This window comes from Emydura macquarii, unplaced genomic scaffold (genome assembly GCF_026122565.2).
Source record: "Emydura macquarii macquarii isolate MOO-44397 ecotype Brisbane River unplaced genomic scaffold, CSIRO-AGI_Emac_v2 contig_1263, whole genome shotgun sequence".
NCBI lineage: Eukaryota > Metazoa > Chordata > Testudines > Chelidae > Emydura > Emydura macquarii.
This window is the reverse complement of record NW_027131400.1, coordinates 3,610,070-3,636,112: the sequence shown is the minus strand read 5'-3', so window position 1 is coordinate 3,636,112 and position 26,043 is coordinate 3,610,070.

Genomic DNA, 26,043 nt, shown 5'->3' with positions numbered 1-26,043 from the left:
CCCTCTTCCGGCAGTTGGAGGCTTAGGGAGACCTGGATTATGAAATTGCATCCCTAACTATCTTGACTAATTGCCACTGATGGTCTCCATAAATTTAGCTAATTGTTTTCAAACCCAGTTATATAGTATTATGCCTCTGGCTGCCATTGGAACTGTGAGCCATAATTTAAAAATTAGCCCTTGATTTTAGGCCACTTGTCTGCCAAGAAATCCAAAATTCTGTGAAACTTGCTTAGTTTCTTGACAAGCTTGAAACCCAGACAACATTTGTTGAAAGGTTCACTATGGTTTACAGATCTTTTCAGTGAACGTGGGCATACTTTGCAGTGAAATCATGTCAAATTCATCATTTTTCAAGGTTTGGATGCAAAACAAGCCCTGGAGTTGGCGACTTTTTTTTTTTTTTTTGCTTCTTTTTACAGGCAGTGATTCTGTGCACAACCCTTCTGGATCTCCAGGGGATCCTAGGGAACTCTATAACCACACAAGAAAAATCAGACTAAAAAAAGATCCCTGTCTCATGTTTGTCTGTAGGATTCAGGATCCAGACAGAAAAGAGTTAAGTGCCTGGAGGGTCAAGACAGCTAGACCTCCCCAGTTAATCAAACCCAGATGCTTTATGTACTAAAGAGGAAGAGAAAGAAAAGAGACAGTCTGCTCTGAATGCAGAAAAATGTGGGCTGGGTGGTTCAGAAGCTCACAGCAAGGTTTCTGGTTAACTTGGGAATGTGTTTTATTAGGAAGGGGAGAACTTTATTTTCAGGCTGTATTTGTACATGAGAGGCAAGGGCAAGCATTGCAGGCTGGAGAAGCCCTGGGACACAGCTTGATTCAGCAAACCTTACTGAGTGAGTAATCCCAATGAAATCAATGGTGCTACTCACGAGTAAAGATTACTTAAATGTAGCAAAATTGACTCTTACCACTCTAAACTCTTTGCTCTCCACCCTTTCTTTTCCATCCCATTTTCTACCTCAACTGTGAGGCATTTCTTGATTTCATCCATTAAATGGGCACTACCATCTTCAGCAACACCACTTTTTCCAGTCATCCTACTTTAATCCCTTTGTGTTCACATGCCTCATCGCCTTTTAAAAGCTCCATATTTAGTCTTTTGTTCAGAAGCTGCACATATTCAGCCTGCCCTAGACATAAGTGGGCACCATATTCACAGAGGGACCCAGTGGGAGTTGCATCTGCTTGCACTGGGACTGAATTTGGCCCAAATAAATAATCATATCATAATAACAACAATGATATGAACAACATAGCAAATTAATATGCCCTAAAATATCTTTAGAATATTTTATAAATGGAAGAAAGAGTAGATACAAGATATAAATCAAGGAAAAGCACAACTGTCGTTCAAAATCTATCAATAAGGAATCTAAATGATAGCTAAAGGGACATAAAACAGTCATGTAATACCATCTAATAAATTCTAACCATCTTAATTCTTTACACTGATAAAGTATTCAAAAGTCCTTATAAACCATAGTGTATGTATAACCATATGCATACATTATAACGGGTGGTGCAAGGTCTGATGCTTATTAAAGTTACCTGATGCTTCCCATTATCGGACCTTGTTCTCAGTTGCTTATAACTTTACAAAATTTTAACTATTTGGGGTGAAATTTTCCATGCTGGGTGCCTTTCTCAGGCTGAATTTGAAGGGATGGGGAGAGTTGGCTAAAATGGTTCAGCTGAAAATAAAATTAGGGAATAATATATATTTTTCCAATGTTAAAAAAATTCTTACAACCATTTGATTGTATTGCTCAAATATTTTGGAGCAGGAACTTGAAATTTGGCCAGGGCCTGCCCTGTCATCAGGGATGTACCTTTTGCCATCCCTGTGCAAATTTGGCCAAGCTGTAATTCTCCAAAAGGCTCACTTTTGCACATGCTCAGTAGAGACTTGTTAGAGTTTGGCAGCTAAATTCTCTGAAGGTTCTGTCTGTGCAGAGCATGCTCCATCTCCTCAGAGCTCCTCCATGCCAACCAGACTGCACATGCCCATCTCCACATGACAACAGAGCATGCTCCAACCCAGGAATAAAGGGGTTGATTAGGACTTTCCCTGCAATTGTCTCCTAGTAGCTGGGGAACTGTATAGCTCGAGGCACTAGACCCAAAAATAGGTAGACTGTCTCTTCTGTGCTCTCCTCACTATTGTCTAAGCAGTGTGGATGAGCCTGACTCAAATGCAGAAGGTTGAGGAACATGTAGTTATGGGGGGGACAAGAGCAGGATCTCAGGGAGATAGGAGCATAGGTGGACAGAAGACAGATGGGGATAGGAACAAGGAGAAGAGAGGGGCAGCAGCAAAGGGGGAAGAACCAAGGATGGAGGGGAGAGAATAGGAGTGTTTGTGGGAATAGTAGAGATGGGTGGGAGAGAGAGAAGCAGCCTGTAGACAGGATGAAAGATTAAAAAGAAAAGCAAGAAGGAAACAGCAAACACTTCTGACTGGCTCATGAAGCCAGACGGGGTGGGACTGGGGGACAGCAAGGAGCTGGGAGGATAACAGCAAGAGAGGGTATAGGGACAGGAGCTGTTGAGTGGGGCATAGGAGCAGGACAGGGAAAAGATGTGGGTGGGGGAGACGGGCAGAAGAGTTTCTAGCCCCTACAGAACACTCCCCTTCATAACTTGTAATTGAACACAGGAGCTGAGAGTCTCAATATTCCTTTGCTGTCTAGCAAATGTCTATGAAATCCAATGGCAAAGCTTGTGTCTCCATCCACCTTTAGTGGCAGGTCCACATAGATAACAGCCTTCTACTTCTATCAGTTCCTCTGTTGGTGCAAATGGTAGAAGGCTCTAGTGTGCACATAATGATCCCAATCCTGCTGATGGCCCTGCTGGGGGATCAGTGTGGTTCTACATCAGGAAATTTGTTTTTTCAATTTTTAAGAATTAGTAAAAATCTATTTTTTTTTATGTGTGGCAGAGTAGAGGGTGACAAGCTGCCTGGGCTGGGGCAAAGTGGGCCAGTGAAGCCCTAGACTGCAAAGGAGAAAGCAACAGTTGAATGTGCTGATTAGAGCAAGCCAGAACCTTGCCTAATGAGGCAAGGGTAAACAGCTGTCTCCCTATCCGGAGGGGATATATATACCAGCTAGGGAGGAACCACCAGATAGCATGGCTGGGGGGAGGGTAGGAACCTTGATACTCAGTTTATCTCCTGACCAGAGAGGAAGAGCCCAAAGCCTTGGGGCCAGAAGGGCCTGGTGCAAGAGTGGGTATTGTATAGCTGTATGGTGAATAAAGGAGCATAGGTGATTGCACCGGGTTATGCCTGTGGTTACTTTTGTTCTGGAGAGGGAGAGAACACCCAGAGGACCCGGAAGGGCAAGGGGCCTGTGGCAACCCACTATGCTATGTTAAAAGAACATTAAGATTGCAATGTGAATGCATGACACTTTTGAACAAATAAGTGTGTTCAGGGGATTTAATTCTGCCTACATGATACTTCCTCCAAAGTTTTACTAGGTTTTGGTATTCTTCACTACTTGTCCTAAACTATTGGGATGAATTGCTGTCATCTGTTAAACAACTGCAGACCTTACCTCAGATAAAACATGACTTCAGTGGTAGCTGAAGTGGTGTGCAGTGAGAGATATACTGGGGGCAAGTATATGGAATTAGTGATGCAAGAGCTTAAATAATAGATGGAAAATCTCTAAAGTGTACTGACTGAGGTATTCAATTGCTTTAGAATTTCAGTATATAAATTATAAGTCAAAGAAGGCAGGAAAACAAATAGTTGAAAGAAAGCCCCTTCACTTTTAGACCAGTTATGTTTCTATAACTGGAAACGTAAAACAATTTTGGCACTTCATTTTCTTATGTGAATAATGGCTTGGTGGGAGACAAAATATATTTTTAAGGCCTGCTTTATCTTCATTAAATTGGATGGGAAAGCAATTGACTACTGTGTTTTATATGGTTGTTGCTGAGATTTTGAAATCCATATTAAAGTGTAAGGATGCTACCAAATGGGCCAGTTGTTCAAGAAAGAAACATTTTTAAAAGCATGGAAATATTTCAGAATTTTTTTTTTTACTCCAATTTCTCTATTCCACTATGGATAAATAAATGAGTATTAATGTGCATTACCACCTGCCCTGGCTAAATGATTTAGGAGAAAATAGTTCTAGAGGGAGCATAAAGAGATTTTTCTTGATACAAAAGGCCTAATTTCACTCCTGTACAAGGTTGATTAAGGCTGGAAAGGAGAAGAATGGATATCAAGATGAAAGATCACTAACAGTAAGGTAGGTGGTTCTGGCAGTATAATGATTGTACCTAACTGAGTGAGGAATCTGGGCGAAGCTGAACAGAAACACTTAAGATGTCTGTACACCAGTGTAAGGAGCCTGGGTAACAAAATGGAGGAATTAGAACTACTGGTGCATGGAGTAAAACCAGATATAGGGATAACAGAAACATGGTGGAATAGAAGTCATGACAGGTGCACAGGTATTAAGCGTTTTTTTTTTTTCCAGGAAAGACAGCAATAAAAGTTAACATGGTGGAGTAACATATATTCACAATGAGGCAGACCCTAAAGTAATTAAGTGTGATGGAATGGATGAAACGGAATCTGCTTGGGTTCAAAATCACTTTGGGAAGAAAGGTAATAAAGGCTTCACTGGGATAATGCTTGGGGGCCTGCTACAGACACCACTAGGATCCAATTTGGATATGGTTAGAGACCTCTAATATTTAAATGAAATACTCCTGGGAATTGTGTGATTGTGGGTTACTTTAATTTCCTGGATATGGGTTGGAGGTCAAGTGCTATTAATAATGGTAGGGCCCAGATATTCCTGGCTGTGATAGTTGATAGATTTCTTCACCAAATAGTCACCCAATCAATAAGAGCTGGTGCCATTTTAGATTAGCATTGATAAGTAGCAAGGACCTTATAGAAGACCTGGTTGTAGAGGTCAACCTTGATTTGAGTGATCATGAGCTAATTTAGTTTAAATCAGTGGTTCTCAAATTTTTTGTATTGGTGACCTCTTTCATATAGCAAGTCTCTTTCGTCCCCTTGAGTGCATGCCCCTCCCCCTGGGGGCTCCCCACTCCCCCTTTGCCCCAACCCCTGCACGCCCCTCCTGTGCCCACCTGGGGAAACAGATCTGCATTAACAGAATGGCTGGTATTGCTGCTCACTCCCCCTTGAATGCTGCTCTGCCATGCACCCCTTGGGGGCTGTGAGGTGGGGAGCGAGGAGCAATGTCAGAGCTCCCTGCATCCAGGTCACTTTCTCAACTTGAGCTCCTGATGCTCCCCTCCCAACATTGCCCATGTGGGGAAAGTGACCTGGAGGGAGGGAGCCTGGGTGTTGCTTTTTGCTTCCCCTCCCCCACAGTCCCCTGCGGGGGGGCATGGAGGAATGTTGGGGGTGGGGGGTGAGCAGTATCTGTATCACTGTTCGCCCCTCCCCGATATTCCTCCACCAGGAGAAAGCAGGGAGGCTCATAGCTCCATGCTTGGCCAGGGTCAGGTACTCACAGTTTGAGAACCAATGGTTTAAACTAAATGTAAGGATAAACAAAATTAGGTCTGCAACCAGGGTCCTTAATATCAAAAGGGCAGACCCTAAAAAAACTAAGGGAATTCATTAGGGTAGTGGACTGGATTGAAGAACTCAAGGACCTGAATGTGGAGGAGGTTTGGAATTACTTTAAGTCAAAGTTGCAGAATTTATCTCAAGCCTGCATTCCAAGTAAGGGGAAAAAATAGTAGGGAAGGGATGCAGACCAAACTGGATGAGAAAGCATCTCAAATAGTCTATTGAGAGAAAGCAGAAAGCCTATAAGGAATGGAAGATGTGAAGGATCAGCAAGGAAAGCTACCTCTTAGAGGTCAGAAAGTGTATGACCTTGAAAGGAAATTAAAACCAATAGTAAAAGGATCTATATCCATATAAATAAAACAAGGGGAAAAAAGTGGGACCGCTAAACACGGAGGAAGGAGTGGAAATTAAAGATAATCTAAGCATGGTCTGATACCTAAATGAATACTTTGCCTCAATTTTCAATAAGGGTAATGAGGAATTTAGGCATAGTGGCAGGATGGCTAATGGAAACAAGGATCTGGAAGCACCTAGTAAGAGCCATACTGGGTCAGCCCAATGGTCCATTTAGCCCAGTATCCTGTCTTCTGACAGTGGATATGCCAGGTGCTTCAGAGGGAATGAATAGAACAGGCAATCTTCAAGTGATCCATCCATTGTCATCTAGTCCCAACTTCTAGCTGAAATTATCACATCTAAGGTGAAAGTCAAACTCAAACAGTTTAATGAGACCAAACTGGAGGTCCTGGATAATCTCCATCCACAAATATTAAAGGAACTGGCACATGAAATTGCAAGCCAAATAACAAGGATACTCAAGGAATCCACAAATTTGGGGGTTGTACCCTATGACTGGAGAATCACTAATACAGTACCTATTTTTAAGAAAGGGAAAAAATGATCTGGGAAACTGCAGACCTGTTAGTTTGATCTCAATTGTATACAAGGTCTTAGAACACATTTTGAAAGATAAAATAGTTAAGGACATAGAGGTAAACGGTAACTGGGATAAAATACAACATGGTTTTACAAAAGATAGATTGTGCCAGACCAAACTGATCTTTCTTTGAGAAAACTGAATTTTTTAGATTAGATCTACTGCATTTCCTTTGTCTAGCTGAATTCCAGTAAGGCATTTGATATAGTTCTACAGGAGAAATTATTAGTTAATTTGAAGAAGACACTGATTAATATGAGAATTGAAAGGTGTGTAAGGAACTGGTTAAAGGAGAGACTACAACAGGTCATACTGAAAAGTGAACTGTCAGGCTAGAGCGAGGTTACTAGTGGAGTTCATCAGGGATTGGTAGTTGCACCAATCTTATTGAACATTTTCTTTCATGACCTTGGAACAAAAAGTGGGAGTGTGCTAATAAAATCTGTGGATGACACAAAGTTGGAAGCTATTGCCAATACGGAAGAGGACTGGAATATTATACAAGGAGACCTGGAGGACCTTGAAAAATGAAGTAATAGAAATGAGATGAAATGAAGTAGTGCAAAGTGCAAGGTCATGCATTTAGGGACGAACAACAAGATTTTTTGCTATAAGTTGGGGATGTATCAGTTGGAAGAGATAGGAGGAGAAAGCCTGGGTGTATTGGTTGAATACTGGATGAGTATGAGCTGCCAATGTGATATGGCTGAAAAAAGGCTAATACCATCCTAGGATGCATCAGGAGAGGTATTTCCAGTAGATAGAGAAGTGTTATTTCCATTAGACAAGGCACTGGTGAGACCTCATCTGGAATACTGTGTGCATTTCTAGTCTTCCATGCTAAGAAAGATTAATTCAAACTGGAACAAGTGCAGAGAAAAGCTACTAGGTTGATCAGAGGAATGGAAAACCTACCTTTATGAAAGGAGACTCAAGCAGTTTGGCTTGTTTAACTTAACCAAATAAAGGCTGAGGAGGGATATGATTGCTCTCTCTAAATATATCAGAGGGATAAATACCACTCAGGGAGAGGAGTTATTTAAGTTAAGCTCCAACATTAACATAAAACAAATGGATATAAATTGGATATCAAGTTAAGGCTTGAAATTATACTAAGATTTCTAACCATCAGAGGAGTGAAATTCTGGAACAGCCTTCCCAGGGGAGCAGTGGGGGCAAAAAACCTAACTTGTTTCAAGACTGAGTTTGATAAGTTTATGGTGGGGATGGTATGATGAGACTGCCTACAGTGGCATGTGGCCCAACTGTGACTGCTGTAGCAAAAATCCCCAATGGCCAGAGATGGGGTGAACCCTATTACACACCTGGGAAAGAATTCCCTGTAGTATCTGGTGGGTCTTGCTGACATGCTCAGGGCTCAACCAATTGCATTATCTGGAGTTAGGAAGGAAATTTCCCCCAGGTCAGATTGGCAGAGAGCCTGGGAGTTTTTTTGCCTTCCTCTATAGCATGGGGCACAGATCACTTGCTGTTTTAAACTAGAGTAAATGGTGGATTTGCTGTAACTTGAAGTCTTTAAATCAAGTTATAAGGACCTCAGTAACTCAGTCAGAGATTATTGGTCTATTACAGGAAGGGGATGGATGAAGTTCTGTGGCTTGCAATGAGCAGGAGGTCAGACTAGATGATCACGTTGTCCATTCTGGCCTGAGTCTATGAGCTAGAAGATAAATATACTTGCAGTATGAGTTATTAGGCGCTCTCTAGACAGGGAGATCGTGAAGGATTCATGATTCAAGATATGGCATCCTCCTCCTCACAAAGAAAAATTATTTCAAGATATCCTCTCAGGAGGCCTTGTGACTTGGGCAAGTCCGTTCTGCCTGTCTGTGCCTCCGTTTCCCCACATGTGAAAATATTTATCTACCTCTCAGTTGTGATGTGCAGTTTATTAGTAAAACACTTCCAGATCCTCAGATGGAAAGCACTATAGAAGGACTTCGGATTCTAGTTCCTTAAACAGAGTTCTTAATTTGGAGCAGACCACATGAATGGAAAAATTCTATTAAGACCCATGTGAATTATTGTGTATGAATAGACTTAAGGGGGGTGGTTTTCATTTTCACAATAGGAGACTTGATATCAAGTTTGCAGTATTCTAAGGGATTTTCAACCTGGACAGCTGAGAAAAGAAAGCTGCAAAAGGGAGGGATGCTATTTATGATTACAAAGTATAAAAAGGCTATAATGTTTAGGAAAAGCACCTGAAATAGACATCTTTCTGGTAACTAGCTGATACCATGTAAGACTCTATGTTTTCTTTATTTTTCTAGCTCACAAGTAATTAACAGGAAATGATTACTCTGTTTGACTGAATAGTACTTAGTTTTTAGAGAGAAATCTGGATGTCACTCCAGTAAGACTAGAAAGACGAAAATATTTGCCTCAATTGTTATCAGATGAGATGTATTTCAGTTCCAGTACTGTCATCTGGTCTTAAAGAAAATATTTCTTTCTCTCCACCTCCTCCCCCGCAAGTGACCACACTAAGCAAGTCAGTAGGAATTGTAGATTTTCCACCCTCCCACCCTTCTTTTAGGGCACACGAAGTATGTTGGGTTGACAGCAATGAATACTTCAGGCCTCAACATATCCACAGAACAGCTACAGAAAAGGCGATGACAATGCACACTTTCTCTTCACTGCCCTCACCCATATCTAGAGTGACCATGTTTATGGCCATCAGTTTATGGCCTCTGAGGCTACCAACAAGACCAATTAGTATCCATTGCAGCCATGTTCTTTGTAGTGTGGATGCCTGCCCACTAGGAACTGTACTGAAGTCACCAACAAGCCATTGAATTGATAATGACTTAAAGCCAATACTGAGCTGGGCTAGATCTGAATCAGTAACCTAGATGAAAAGCTGCATCCCGAGGACGACCCCGCTAACCAATTCTAGCTTTATTTTTAAATTATATTGTTCATTATATTTTTTAAATAAAGTAATTCAGGGGGACAAAAATCAGAAACAACATCACACTTGGCATGCATTATGACATCAATAAACAATTCCACTCTTCTCATATGATTTCCAAATGACCTTTCAGAATAAAAAGCCAACACTTTATACAAAGTTATCCAATTGTTGATGGGCTAAGTGAATTCAAGTAGGTTTGTCATGTTGATTTAGCATTCTTAACTCGGCTGAGATTTTCTTCCACAGATTGCGGAAGAAAAGGATAGGAAGGAGAACAAATAATATATAATACCAAAAATATACATAAGAAATAATAAAAAAGAGAGTGAATAAATGAATATGTAAAATGGCAGTGCCCCAATAATCTCTCCCTTAGCACAATAAGCACACCCTACTCCCTAAAGTGTATGTATGCTGTCATTTAACAAACATTATGAGAATCCAGCCCATCATATGTAGGAGCCTATGAAGAACCATCCGCCCTATTCTGACTTCTTTTTGGAGTGTGTTTAATCAGTGAAATCACATTCATGGGGCACATCCTTGTCCTTTTTAGGAGTTTTGCCATTGACTTCAGTGGGATCAAGAGTTGGCTCATACCAATAAACCTTCAGGCTTGCTTAGCAACTTGTTGAAAGTGATAATGGATTTCAGTACACAATGTAACACATTGCCATAAAACAAACAAATCACAGTGATGTACCATGTTCCCTTTCTTTTATTTAATGGTGACAAAGCTATGTTTTATGTTTCACAAGAGAATCCATGGTTTCTTGTTTTTTTTTTTTTTTTTGGCTATTGTTTAATGGCTACTTGATAAAACAAGGTGGAATGTAAGAGTGCTGTAAAATGGCACATTTTATAAGCAATATTTTGAACAGTGGATTCCTCTAAGCTTTAATACTTCCAAAAGGGTGACACACTTCAACTGACAGGTTAGAAACCCAAAAGTTCCCATCACATTTTGAATGTGAACTAGCCAAATCTCTCAGATGGTAAAACTAGATGTAAAGCTAGCTGGCAATCTCACAACGTGACTCTAGTAGCTTTTTTTTTCTTCTGGTGAAGTTGGTAATACCATGAGAACCTCCTTAGCCAGCAATAGGTAGATGATACATCACCCTACCAATCCCTCATCACATATGACCGCACCACTGCTATCAAGATGGTCCAGTGCTTGGACGAGATCGGTCATAGATGAAAGACAACTGTTTGAAGCTGAACATGAGCAAGACAGAGAATATCTGGTGGGCAAAGGAAAGCACTTTGAGAAGTTTACAGTGGTAGTGCAGTTCCAATTGGTTGAAGGCACACACCCACAATTGTTTAATTCAGTCCACAGTTCAGGAGTCCTCCTGGATTCCTTGCTGATGCTCCCCTCTCATAGTAATATCCACCAGTAATGCTTTCTCTCCTTCTCTGGTTGATTAGGATACTCTGTCTCATCCAGGTGATTGATGTCTTGGCCTCTGTCCTCTCTCTCTTGGATTATAGCAATGCAGTGTACCTGAGTGTGAAGCCGTCAGCCACTAGGAAACTCCAGCTAGTACCAAACACTGCTGTCTCTCTCTCCTTGGCAATATGGGCTATTGGAGGCACATCAAACCAGTCCTGCACACTCTATACAGGCTTCTCATCGAATATTGAGTCAAATTCAAGGTCTCTGTCTTAATCTTCAAGGAGCTGATTGGCTAATAGCCTTTCTTACTCAACCTAGACTGATTTAGACGATAGGTTCACAGCCAGTTTCCAGCCATAGAATTACATTGAGGAGTGATGTTTAAGATGGTATAAGTTAGACCCTTCTACAAGATCTTGGACTGTCTTAGACCTTCCAGGACTTAGCTCCCATAGCACTGAGACTGGTGTGATGGGTTCACAGCACTCACCACCAAACTGGTGCTTCCTGCTGGTCATCTGCAGATTAGCTCCAGGCTGACGCCCACATCCATGGTCTGTGCATTGTCACTCTTTCTCCCAGTTCGTCGGTAGCCCTTCTCACGGCTGTCAGGACCCGCAGCGTTCTCTTCGTGACTTGGCCAGAGCTCCCCACTGCTGGTTGAGGTTTGTTTCCTCAGTAGTCCAGCCACTTTCCCTAATGGCTACTGCAGTACCTTGTCTGGCCACTTCCTCAGAGGCACCTGTGGCAACTTATCCTGTTACTTCCCCAGTGATGAGAGGGCAGGGAAGGGATCTGGGCCCACCCACTACTCTGGGTCCCAGCCCAGGGACCCTGTGGATCGCAGCCTCCTTCTGCGCCTCAAATTCTTCTTCCTGCTGCTGTCTCCCTGGATACTTTGCCCCAGCCCTAGCCCCTTCTTTGCAAATCCTCAGGGATTGCTACTACCTGGCTCCCCTGGTCTCTGCCAGCAGTAGGTCTGTCTCAGTTACTGCAGGCCTCTCACCTTGCCAGAGAGAGCGCCTTCCCTCCTTGAGCTCCAGGCAGTGACTGCTCTGCTCTGCAGCTCTTTTTCTATGGGCCTGCTGGGCTTTGACTGGCTGTTCCTCTCTGTCCCATCACAAATGGATATAAAGTGGTGTAATTTTTATGCACCATATAGAAGTGGATGTTGCAGTAGAAGCAATTTAATAGGCAATTGTAAGAAGGTGTTAGTTGGAAATAACACTAATTTATCAGTTTATCTGAACAGGTGCTGACCATGGTTTCACTGTAAATTGAGACAAGGACAATCCATGGTCAGCCCTGGTTCAGCAAAACCAATTTCTGTCAACTGATCACTGATATGGGGGATATAACTTAAGGCAGACAAGGCCTTAACTTCTCTAAAGGAGTCAAGTTAGAATACTGTACACTCTAAGGAAGCTGGAAGAAAGTATAAATTATACCAGCTTAGACTCCCTTAGATTCATGTAGTTGCACCTCTGAATTTGGCATTCATTGTCACAAAATATTGTCACTGAGAAAATCCAGATCTATATAAAATGGGATCAATCTCTCCTTTTTTTGAAATCTTACACAAATCTTTCAATGTTGTACCCCAACATGATTTTGAACACTAACATTAGAATTTCCACCTCATCACACTCCGTCATATTGGCTTCTCTAGAGGAGGCAGGGTTAGCAAATACCTGTGACCTTGTGAGTTGAGGGGCAGCAATTTTTTAATGACAGGTTGCAGTTTAAAGCCCTGTTGTCAAAAAATAAGCAATCCATTGATGCTGTTAGTTGAATCACGGGTGGTGGTGGTGTGGGAGGTTTTGGAATTAAAGTGGGGGTGTCCCTCTGTGAGCAGAGGCAGGTGGAAGGAATTTCCCTCAATGAGCTGAGGTAGGTATGGAAGACAATTGTGTGTCCTTAAGTTTGTAAGAGAGAAGTACAATTGATGTTTCAGTTATATTGGAGGCCTTTCTCCTCTAAAACAGTTAATATGAAAGGAGAGGCCATGATTCTAGGGCTCGCATTAGAGGTCAAATTAATCTTTGAAATAGGCTAAATGTAACCCAGTGGAACTATATGGGGGACACAATTTCTGTGTGACTCAAGTGGGCAGGGGCATGCTGTCTGACTGGCAGGATATCTGAGCTCTGTGTGGAAATTATGGCTGACATCTTAAGCACTTGTTCAGCAGCACTGTGATTCTAGAGTAGAGACCTGATAAGACACGGTGCTACTTTGGTCATAAGTGTGGAAAAAAGAAAAATGTAAATTGCTCACTTGAAAAACTCTGAGATCCTTCTGGTCAGAGAGACAGCTACCATCCACTTCCATGGTGCATACCCTGCTGTGTGCGGGGGTTGATTTGGAACCAAGGACAGATAAGGGCAGAGGGACATCCTGACTTCCCTGTTCTGTGGCTGCCTCCTTTCTTGAGAATATATGTGTGCAGTTGCTGTAATGTACACCTTGTGTACCGTAGGTTGCAGAGCTTCTTCTATAAGCCAGGCTTCTGTACCAGATATGGACTGGCAATAGAGCTTCCTTCCCAGAGAGCTAAACCAGAGATGTGCTTACTTTAATGCACTACCAGGTATATCTGTTTTAATCATAGGTAAGTGATGTAACACATGGTGCCAACTAGTGGCTGAACAGTATGATACAGCTCAAGTTTCCATTGCAGTTGTGATCAGAAAAATGATGGTAGCATAACTCTAGTGGAGCCAGACCACTGGTAAACAGGGAAAAATTGCAGAGGGTTAAGGGGCAATCTCCACGAGGAAAGCCTTAGAGTTTCTTCCCATTGGATCATCTGGTTGGGGTTTGACCACAGCATGGCATGATCTGGGTTTGACATTAAAAGAAGTCTTTATACGTCGGCTCCTTTTTCAGGGACGCTATAGCTGATGCTGATTACATTTACTGGAAAAGAATTCTGAAGATATTGTTAGACTGTGAGGAGAGAGGAAAGAGAGTGGCAGAGACAGGCTGGAGTAAGTTTGGAAAGCCGAAGCGCTTCAAAGCTTATAACTCAATTATAACTTAAACAAAACCTCTGACTCGTCGGGAAAATATTTGGAAGAACGAACTGCCAGGAAGTTGGAAAACTTTGGTTCAGGTTTTGCTGATGCAAAAAGGAAAAACAAACAAACAAACAAACAAACAAAAGCTTATTATTTTACAGCAAGGAGGTCATTCCTCAGATACTGGTGTCGATATTGTTTGAAGGTAAATTAAGAGCTAAATATCTACTGTGTGTTGGGGGAGTAGAGAATAAGATTATCCAGTTTATTTCACCCAATACTTTGGAGATTTTCTGGAGAAGGAAGAGCTCCTGGAGAGATTTTTCAGGTTCTTCAACACGTTAGGGCAACCCCTTGAGCATCACCTGAAAAAGATACAGTCCTGAGTCACTTTGATTAGATGCATTTTGATTCAATAAAATGAAATCCACCCATTGACTATGGAGAGAGGGGTGTTACAGTGTTAATCAGAAAAGGTGCCCTTCTATCTAGATTACTTTAAAGGACTGAATGAGGAAAAGAATAGAATTTTATCCCAGTGAGGCAGATAAAGAGCAGGACTTGACTTTCTTTCTGATGATTCCCGCTCTTCTGACAATGAGATGTCCAGAAATACTTATATACCATTGCTGTATCTCTGGGGAAGGCAAAAGTACTCTGTTGGCAGTAACCTAGGAAGGGAGGTGGGAAAACAGCATGCATTCCAAGTCTGCTCTTCAAGAATGAGTGGAGGTGGCTAAAGTGTTCTGTACAAATAGGCCAGATGTTAGCCCTGTTCCACTATTTTCACCTCTCTGGCAGAATGCCAACTGAACCAGCTGCTTGGGCGGGGGAGTGGGGGGAATTTTCATGGTGGTGAAGTGTTGGCATAATGAGCACTACACCACTCCACTCCTGAGGTGAAGAAAGCTTGCCTAGGCCACTATTGCATTACAATAATCCCCAGTTGCTAGACTGGTTCCCTGGGTATCATTGCAATGGGGTGTAACTTAGAGCAGCTCTGCAGCTGCTCCAAATTATTCAAAGGGCTGAACCAGCCCCAGGATTACGTCACTCAGTTTTGAATCATTGCTGGTTTAAGAGTGTCTGAGCTGGCAACAAGCCACGATAGGCTTCTGGGAAGTATTATGACACTTCCCAGTGGCCAAATAGCATGTCAGACACATCAACAAAATAGTGCTTCTATTCAGGAAGCCCTATTCCTTTGTTTTGTTTGAACTCTGTCTGCGGGAAGCCCATTTACATTGTATTTGACTTTGGTCACAGGAGACATGCTTTTGGTTGTGGCAGTGCAGTTCCCACCAGAGAGATGTGAAGTTCAGACATCTCAAGTGGACTAGACATATGATCCCTAAATTTCCCCTCTGTTTGATATTATGCAATGTATTTTAATTTAAGAGCTGGTTCTGATGCCAGTTATGTAAGTATAAATCTATCCATGAAGGATAAGGCTTTCAAAAGGGAATAGTGGGGGGCTTTGGGGGCAGGGGAGCAGCCCAATTTGAGACACTTTAAAAGGGCCTGATTTTCAGAGGGTGGTACTTAGAGCTGTTTGGAAAGCCAGACCCCTTCTAGGTGACTCAAGCTGAACAACAAAAAATTTAGCCACCCAAAATACCCTCATCGATTTTGAAAATCTTGATCATTGTATGTCAATGGAATTTAGATGCAAGAACAGAATCAAACCTCAAATCTAAGTCTTTTAGCAATTAACTTTTTGGTAACCCACAGATTACTTTGCAATCAAATCCAGAGAGTAAAATAGTAATCTAATCATTCTTCTACATTTACTCACAGCTCTTGTAAAAGAGAAAACAATTATCTAACTCAGAGTCTAAGCTTCTGCTTGACTGCTCGTTTAAAGGCCTTCCTTTTAGGAAGACAATTCTAAGTATTCTGTGGAGCAATCTAATAAAACTCAGCCTGAGTTTTAATCTGCTTCCTAATACTACACCAAGATCTTGAGTGGACAAATGCATAGCCATCTCTAAGTTTTTTCAGTCTGTGCTGCTCACCGAGGAACTGAAAGTGTAACAATTACTTTAGATGAAAAGATGTCCTGTAGGTCCATGTTCCTCCTGATTGGTGACGGCCAGTGTAGAAACAGTGGATACATTACTGGGAGATTGCCAGTGTCTCTGTTAAGAAGAGCAAGATGCAATTGGCTTTGAAGGAAGTTTGCATGAATCCTTTGCTCAAAGAAACTCTCTCTCAGATTGTCTATGTCAAGCAATAAAGTGGGTGAGGTAATATCTTTTATTGAGCTCTTATAGAGCTCTGTGTAGTTCGAAGGCACGTGTCTCTCACCAACAGATGTTGGTCCCATAAAAGATATTACCTCACTCACCTTGTCTCTCTAATACCCTAGGACCAACATGGCTACAACAACTCTGCATAGACAATCTGGCCAGTTATCAGCATGTCTCCAATCTTCACTCTTTGGGTTGGGAAGGTTGTGGCAAGATGCTTCTTTCAGTATCTAGATGTCTCTGATCTCCTGGATACTTATTAACCCAGTTGCAGGTGGATTCAGCACAGGAACCATACCTGTTGCACTCGTTGATGGGTATCCCAACAATGAACAGCAATTAGGTGCTCATGCTGATATCAAGTCTGTCTAATTCCTTCACTCTTCTTGATCATGAGGTATTACTGGCTTTTATATGCAGGAGTGGGTAAAGCTGTTATTGAGTGACTTCATTTCTCACAGAGGTCAACCCCAGGGGTGCATTGGGGATTTACTTGTGAGCCCCAGGAGCATTCATTGCCACGCTTTGTCAGCAGTTAGGAGGTTCATGTAGAGACGTTAGTGTCTTTGGTATGCTGATGACAGCCAGTTTTACGTCTCCATCCTGACTGGCCCAGCCAGGGTATTTGAATCCTTTTCCCAGTGTCTAGTGGCAGTTGGACCATAAATGACAGCAAGATGGCTGAGGCCCAATCTAGATAATATGGAGGTGATGTTTGCAGCCTGGGAGGAACAGGAGGTTATATATTTATCACTGCCCTTTTAACCGAGAGAGTGCGCCTGTCACTCATTATCTGACACCATGCTCTGGGGGGCTGGTTAGACCAACAACTGCTATCAGATGATCCAACAGCAGCTGTTTTCAGGAGAGTTCCCTTCAGTGCTTATCCAGAAGGGTCTGGCCTTTTCTTTTTTATGTGAATCTTGGTATCTTCCTGCATGCTTTTGTCACTTCCGCATTAGGCTAATGCAGCGTGCTTTACGTGAAATTGTTTTAGAAGCTGAAGCTGGTGCAAAATGGGGTTGCCCACTTGAGACTCATCCCCTTGTGCACACCCCACACAGGATCAAGGGGTTCTAAAAAGCCCCCCTTCCCTCTTACACAGGCTCCCTGAATTACTGGAGACTAGATTGGGAGGAGGAGCAGCTGTGACCAAGCTGCTATTTCCCCATCCCCTTCAGGTGGTGGTGGGCAGCAGCGGGGAATCGAGGGAGCCTTGGCTCCATTTCCATCGCAGTGTGCCTATGCTCATTCAGGAGCCAGCACAGAGAGAGAAATGAGCTGCAACACCAAGTGAGGCCGGCACAACTTGCTTCTTGCCTGGAATGAGGGGAAAGCACCAGGCTGTCTCCCAATGTCACAAACTGGTTCATGTCCTGCTCCTGGTGCAGCACAGTCCAGCACTGATTGGTTGGACCATAAGGCCAGTGGAGCCTTGGTGAGCAGAGTGTGCTGCACTGAGCACTCGGTAGCTTCTATGTTGAATCTAAAGGTGTTGACTTTGATCCACCCACCCCTTAATGGCTTGGTGGCTTCAGAGCCTGCTTCGTGCCCTGTGCCAGGTGGCCACAATTGCAATCAGTGGAAGGGTTTGAGCTGCAGACCCCAGAATGCAGAGGAGAGAGAGCTGCTGACAGTGCAATCTACTTGAGAAGTTCTCCGTTTTGCAATGTATTCCCTACTCACCGCAAGGTCCCCAATAGCCTGAATCTATTCAACTTCAGGGCACTCTGCAAAGCTTGTAAATCTGTTTTCTGGGACTGCTTGTGGGGGTGGGCATTCAGAGGAAATGGGATAGGCTGTGAGGCGTGGGAGGCGGGTGGTTCTGGCTTGTTTGTTGTTACTTGATTTCAGCAGCACATTTTTTCACGGGTGAGGCCAGCTCCAGTGCTTGATTGATGTTCTGCATGATAAGCAATGGCAGGATGTCTGGGGGCATTTTTTTTTTTTTTTTTGAAATCAATGCAAATAAATAGTCTCATAATTTTATTTTCTTTCTGGGCAGATATGGAAAAGTTTATACAAATCAGTAACATTTGCTTTGAAGAATGCAAATTAGTATGAGGCTAATCTCTATGGACCAGATTCTTAGTAGCACCTCCCTCCATGAGTCACTCCATTTGGATTCCATGGGGCTACTTTTGAAGTAAAGGACTGCTCAGTAAAAGTCACGGTGTCACAATCTGGCCCGATACAATTCTGCTTGTATATCACCTAAAACATCAACGACTCAGTGTTTCTAGATGCTAAATAAAATGGAGTTAAAAAGATTATGAAACAAGTAGCTTGGCAAATATCAACTTCCTTAAATGAGATGCATTGCTAAGTGCCAGCTGCTTGATTTATGAATACATTTAGATAAAAACAATCCGATCCAGTAATAAACGTTATGTGGAAATACAAGAGCTAATTTTACAGCTGTATCCAGAACTCTGTCACTGTGACCTTGACAGACAGTGCAATAATTTGACACTTTTCTCCCTGCTTTCTGGGTGAAGTGTTTAAAAATTCACCAGGGAAGAGGAAACAGAGAAATGCTCTTTCTGCCAAGACACATCTTTTGCCACCTGTTACCATATGATCAGGGACTCTTATGTATTATACTGCTACATTGGTTCTCATCCAGAGTTAATTTATGCTTTCCCTTTTCTAATCCACCCTTTTCTTGTATGGACCCTAGTCAAAGCTATACCTCCCAGGGGACTGGATAGGGATCCCTCCAAAGCGTGGCACTATTCCTCCTTTAATGGGCTAGAGTGCAAGATGAAGGAAGTAGATGAGACTATTGCATGGTGATTCAAAGGACTACAAACAAGATATTAGAATATTGTGGGCAATAGTGTGCTTGCCACTAGTTACAACTAAGCGACTCAAACACATTTTATTATTTCAGTGTTTGTAGTAACTGTTTCCAGTAGCACTCACAATGGACTGTATGAATATAAGGTGTGTGAGTGGGGGGGGGGGACTATAAGGAAGAGAAAGAAAGAAACAGCCTGAAGATCAAGGTGGAAGAGGGAAAAAAAGGGGACAGCGCGAGGGCATAAGGTGATGGGGAAAGAGTGGGGTGGGGGCTGAGAGAACAAACTGAGACCAGTTGGGAGAAGAGGGGAGACAGAAAACAGAAAAATCAAAAGAGAATGGTAAATGATATATAGAGACAGAAAAAAGCCCCAAAGATTCTTTGGTCACAGACAAGCTGGATTAAAGACCCTGATGTTGCAAAGTCTTCTGCGTGTGTTAAAATGTACACACACTGAGTAGTCCCACTGAAGTCAGTGGAACTAATCAAAGCACACAAAGTTAAACACGTGTAAGTCCCTGCAAGAGTGAGGCCTAACCCAGGGAAAACCAAGTCAAATATTGATAGGTTCAGAAGCATCAAGGAAGAAAAAAGTGCCACCATCCCCTGCCAGAAGAACAGACGCAAAACCTGCAGACACATCTCCACTGCTACAATGATCAACACCCCCCACAACACAAGTTTCAAAATCCATGGTTCCTACACATGCCTATCACCATGTGGTGTACCTCATCCAGTGTGCTAAATGCCCCCAATAACAACTATGTGGGTGAATCCAGATGATCACTATACCCTCGAATGAACTCTCACAGGAAAATAAGACAAAAACACCCTATCACCTGTGAGTGAACAATTTTCAAAAAGCAGTCACTCCATATCTGATCTCGGTCCTTATCCTCAAAGAAAACCTGCATAACACTTTCAAAATTCAATCCTGGGAGCTTAAATCACTCCTCTGCTTTTTTTCCCTTCTTACCCCCTTTCCTCCTTATGACTGGAGGGATGTTAACTAACCACTGCACCTTGAATCATCCCTTGAAATGTGTTAACTATTTATGCTAAACAATCTGTTCCACCTTGTATTTTGAGTTCCCAGACCTGAAGAAGAGCTCTGTGTAAGCTTGAAAGCTTGTCTCTCTCACCAACAGAAGCTGATCTAATAAAATACTATCCTACCCACCTTATCTCTCTCATATCCTGGGACAACATGGCTACAACAACACTGCATATAAGGAGGAACAATGTCACTTAACTTGGGGTAGGCAAACTACTACAAATAGAGGAGGAGTGAGAGAAGGGTGTTACAGATATTTTGGCATTAAAATATGTCCATATTCCATAAATCTTTCAAATGCTTAAAATGTTATGATCTGTACATGTTGTACAAGGATGGTCATAGGATAATGATCCCATATAATCTGTGATTAAAATAAGCAGAAGCAGCGGTTACACAGACCTTACAACCTGGTACCTGTCCAGGATCCTTTGTTGATGAAAATGTGTAGCCAAAGAAATCTGACCTATACACTCTGTCAGTCATATGCTGCAATAAATATCTGGTCTGTGCACATGCTATAGACTATGCAGTTTATGTGTACCACACAATAACTTATAGCTGTGGTTGTCAACCTTCCCAAACTTTTGTACCCCTTTCAAGAGTTTGATTTGTCTTGTGTACCCCCAAGTTTCACTTCACTTACAAACTACTTGCTAACAAAATCAGACAAACACAAGTGTCACAGCACACTATTACTAAATATATTTTTACTTTCTCATTTTTACCGTATAATTATAAAATAAATAAATTTGAATATAAATATTGTACTTACATTGCAGTGTATAGTATATAGAGCAGTATAAACACATTTTAGTTTGTAGTGACTTCAATGGTGCTTTTAAATGTAGCCTGTTGTAAAATCAGGCAAATATCTAGATGAGTTGATGTACCCCCTGGAAGACCTCTGAGTACCCCCAGGGATACATGTATCCCTGGTTGAGAACCACTGACTTATAGAATAGAATCACAGGACTGGAAGGGACCTCGAGAAGTACCAGTCCAGTCCCCTGCTCTCATGGCAGGACTAAGTATTATCTAGTCCATCCCTGACAGGAGTTTGTCTAACCTGCTCTTAAAAAGCTCCAGTAACTGAGATTCCACAACCGCCCTGGGAAATTTATTCCAGTGCTTAACTATCCTGATAGGAAGATTTTTCCTAATGTCCAACCTAAATAGCCTTGCTGCAATTGAAGCCCATTGCTTCATGTCCTATCCTCAGAGATTAAGGAGAACAATTTTTCTCCCTCCTCCTTGTAACAATCTTTTATGCATTTGAAAACTATTATCAAGTCAACTCCTCAGTCGTCTTTTCTCCAGACTAAACAAACTACATCTTTTTCAATCTTCCCTCATAGGTCATGTTTTCTAGACCTTGTAATAATTTTTGCTTCTCTTCTCTGGACTTTCTCCAGATTGTCTACATCTTTTCTGAACTGTGCCATCTAGAACTGGACACAATACTCCGGTTGAGGCCTAATCAGCGTGGAGTAATTATTTCTCGTGTCTGGCTTACAACACTTCTCCTAATACATCCCAGAATGAGGTTTGCTGTTTTTGCAACTGTTATGCTATTGACTCATTTAGCTTGTGATCTACTATGACCCCCAGGTCCCTTTCCATAGTACTCTTTCCTAGGCAGTCATTTCCCATTTTGTACATGTGCAACTGATTGTTCCTCCCTAAGTGGAGTACTTGGCATTTATCCTTACTGAATTTCGTCCTATTTACTTCACACCATTTCTCCAGTTTGTCCAGATCATTTTGAATTTTAATCCTATCCTCCAAAGCACTTGCAACTTGTAATAGAGTTGTCCACAATTTTTCCTCTGCTTCTTTGTGAATCCTAAACTCAAAGTATCAATTTCCCCATTAAACAATTCTTGCCCTGCCTCTAGCACTATGAGCCTAATGGAAAGCCCACTGAATGTAGGACTCTCATTGATTAATTGGCTCCTGCCCTAGGAGAGGAAGAAAATAAAAATCATAAAGCAGCATTAATAGAGCCACACTACGTAAAAGAGGATGCATAAATCACTCTCACCATAGCAAACATATGAAAGCCTGGAGCATGTCTCAACAGACAAATATATAGTATGGTGTATACACAGTGCATAGGACTGTATATACTGTGGACTGTGCATACTATGGACTGTGTATACTACAACTGTGTGGACTGCAGTCACTTCAGATCTGACTTGCAAGTATTGGGGAATGCTGTTCTGTAACTCTGTACCACTAGGTGGTTTTTTGGCAACAGAGAAGAATCTGGGACTAGAACTATGCAAATGATAGAGAGGCTGAAAAATTGTTTCAGGTTGAATAAAGTGTTTTTAGTTTGATTTTGACCATTTAACACTTTTTTATTGGTTTTTAAAATAAAATCAAGGGAAATTTTGAAACAGAAAACTGTTTTGAAATGAAAACTCAAAATGTTTTGGTTCTATTAGAATCTTTTTAGCAATTTTAAATTAAGCAAAACTGACAAAGTTGCTAAATTCTTTAGTGTAACTGAATCTGCATTTTTTCTACCAAAAAAGTTTATTTGGACAAAACATTTTGCCCAGCTCTATTGGGGACCTCTCGTTATAAAAATCTGAGTCTGACTACACTAGCATTTACTGTGTTATAACTTATGTTGCTCAGGGGTGTAAAGAAACCACCCTGCTGAGTGACGTAAGTTATACCAACATAAGCGCCAGTGTAGACAGCGAGCGCATGTTGACGGTGAGCTTCTCCTGCTGACATAGCTACTGCTGCTTGCGGGGCTGGATTGGTTAAGCCAATGGGAGAGCTAAACCATTGGTTTAAACTGTTATATTCGAGAGCTTACAGCAGCACAGCTGCAGCTCTGCCGCTGTCAACTCTCTAGTGTAGCCATAGCCTTATTCTATTGTGTGAGGCAGAAGACCCAGCTAGGTCAGCCCAGGCTGTAACTACTCAGCTTCTAGATGTGGCCCAGCCACCACCAGAATGGGCCACAGAGCCAGGCTGAGAGGGTTCTGAGAGAGATTTCATTGCCTCGGGTTGCTGATTTCAGGCAGACTCTTGTCATTTTTTTTGTTGTTACCTGAATCCTTCTGATTCTCCACTCCTAGGAATTCTTTAAGATCCCTATCCTTCTTCAAGTCTTAGAAGCCTTCATTTAATCTCCAGTTTCACTCTTGTCTCCTACAGCTTTACCATCTAGTTCTCCTTCCGGTAAAGGAAAGCTTCATGTTACTGTCAGTTCTACTCCTTTTGACAGCCAGAGGGGGGCCCCTAGAGAGCAATGTGAATTGCTCCTTCTGCCTTCGTCATTCTCCAAGCCACTGTAGCTCAGCAATGAGAGATCAAGTGAAAGGACCCAGACTAAAATCCTTTCTGTAGCAAACCAATGGCCCACTCAAACATGCTGTTTCCTCTCTGCACTCTCGACGATCCAGTTACTGCCAAGAGCTATTCAAGATGAATTGGAGCTGCTGCTTGTATTCTCAGCTACTGCACTGTGCCCACCCACATGTGAACATTAGGCTGGATTGCACCTTAACACAGCCCTGAGGGAAAAAAAACCCAGGAGAAAGTGCCTTGGAAACATCCCTCTGCGGCACAGTTGTTCCAATGCTCTCCTCTTGCACTAAGTGAGGAGGGAGATAACTTGCAGCAACCTTTTACAGCATGTTTTCCACTCACATCCAGCTCGCACCACAGGCCCAGTGCCTGTGGGATCAAAACTATGACTTCAGCTCTCCATGCACAATTCTAGTCACATATCCCACCCCCACACCTTTACACAAACTGGGTTCACAGCCTTTCTTCTCTCTCCTGCCTTAACAGCCACGGTCGGGCTGGAGCTGGACAGGGAAGGAGCTTATTCTCTCCTATGAAGTCATGTTAGATCTAGCCACATACCCCGCTGGTGTACACTTCTGCAGCCCCAGGACACTGACATACAGTTCTGTAGTTATAAACATTTTTGAGGAGTAAATCATCTGAGTCTTTGATCTTCTTATTAGAGTAGGTGGGTGCACATCACTGTCTTTTCTGTCTGGTAAAACTGGCTAGTCTGCATGCATGCCAGTTTTTATGGCATACAAAAGAAAATGCACAGGCATACAGAAAAGTAAGCGCAAGTCCTTTATCTTTAATCCTAGTGCCATGTCTGAACAATGTTTTGCTTCACCAGAAAGACTTATAGATATTTAATTACATTATTTTGCTTTGTTGCAAAGTATAGCATTGTAATACATTGTGCATTGTCGCTGTAAAATAAAATAGTAAAAGGCAATTTATGAAAGGCAGACTCAAATTCCAATTTATTTCTGAATTTGAACACATTCAGCTTTTGTTTTAAGTAGTTCTCCAACCCCCGGTAATCATACATTCAGAAGTGTGGCTTAAAATGCAGCTGTGAAACTCTTAAGTGCTTCTTGCTGATTTATTCATGACTGTCACAGTATTCTTTAGAGCAGGAACATTAATTAGGGAGGCAATTGCTAATGTGTGAATGCACAAAATAAAATGTAGTTAGTCCAATTTGGGGGTTTCAAATTATTCAAGAAAGGACAACAGAATCAAGGAGGACATGGATTTGGAACTGGCAAATCTTCTCTCCCTGTTTGGGGGTGGAAACCAAAACTTCAAGCCCGTGAAACAGTGTGAAGATCCAGTGCCCTTCCCCTAGCACTGACATCAGCACTGAACTTGAACTGCCGACTGAAAATGGGGCAAGTCAATTAGGCTGAATACACCCCCCTACTGCAGCCAGTCACAGGTTCCTAGATCTCTTCAATCCCTCTCCACCTCCAACAAGCATCTGGTCTATGGGGCCCTAATTAGAACCTCCTTCATTCCAGTCCCTCTGTTTTTCCCTCATCTCACTGCAGGTGTGTCCAAAGTGATGTAAAAGCCTCTACGGTCCTCTCACCAGAGAGATACAGGAGCAGGATCAATGAAAGGAATGAATAATTCATTTCTAGCCCCTGAGATTCCCAGCTGTGTCAGCCTGATCATCCTCAAGATGGGTTCAGCTACCCGTAACTTCCTTAGGTGGAATTAAAGGGCTTCTGTGCCCCTTTGGGAGTTGCCCTGCCTATTTCAATAGCTATAAAAATTGCCATTTCTCCCACAGTAGAGGAAGGTGACTGAAAATATCATTGGTAATATTTCAGGTTTCTGAGAGCTGAAGAAGAGATGGATGCTATGTTTAATTCCTTGCTGATTGAGAAATAAGTGTCTCAGATTCAAGCTGATCTTTCCTGGTCTATTCTATTCACAATACGTGCACTGTTCCTGTTCACCTTGCGCTGAGGTGCATTAGACAGTAAAAACAACACCACAATTTCAGCACAAGTAATTCCAGCTTCAGAACTGTAGTTGAAACACAGTCATGTCCTTTAGGGCTCAGTCCTGCAAGATGCTGAACAAAACACTCTGGTCTGATCCAGCAAAACACGTAAGAATGTGCTTCACTTCAACTATATTGATGTCAGCAGGAGGAAGGATGGCCCAATGGCTATAGTATTAGCTTGAGAGACTTGGGTTCAATTCCCAGTTCCACCAGGCATTACCATGGGCAGTCATTTAGTGTCTGTCTGCCTCACTTCATATACTTCTCTGTCTCACGGGGTATTATGAAGATATGTTAAAGTTTGTGCGGTACTCGGATGCTACAGTGATGGGAGGGCCATATAAATATATAGTTAGTTGGGATTTTTTTCTTAAACAATTTTTTGTTTAAAAATGTCAATTTGTCGGAATGAAAAATTCCTGTTTCCCAGTTCCAAATGACTTTTCACTTTGGAATTCAGGCTAATTAGACTGAAAAAATAGGTTAATAAAGATCAAAATCAAAATGTCTCATTTTGAAACCATCAAAACAATGTTTTGATTGACCAAAACAACAACAAAAAACCCACTACTTTTTGGTTCGCCAACTTTTTTAAGATTTTGACTTTTCATCCCAATTTGAGATGGGTGGGGGAAGTCAAACTCTTGAAAATACTTGCAGCTTGGGACAACTGTTTACCTCCCAGCTCTAACTGAGAAGCTAAAACAGAAGATAGATT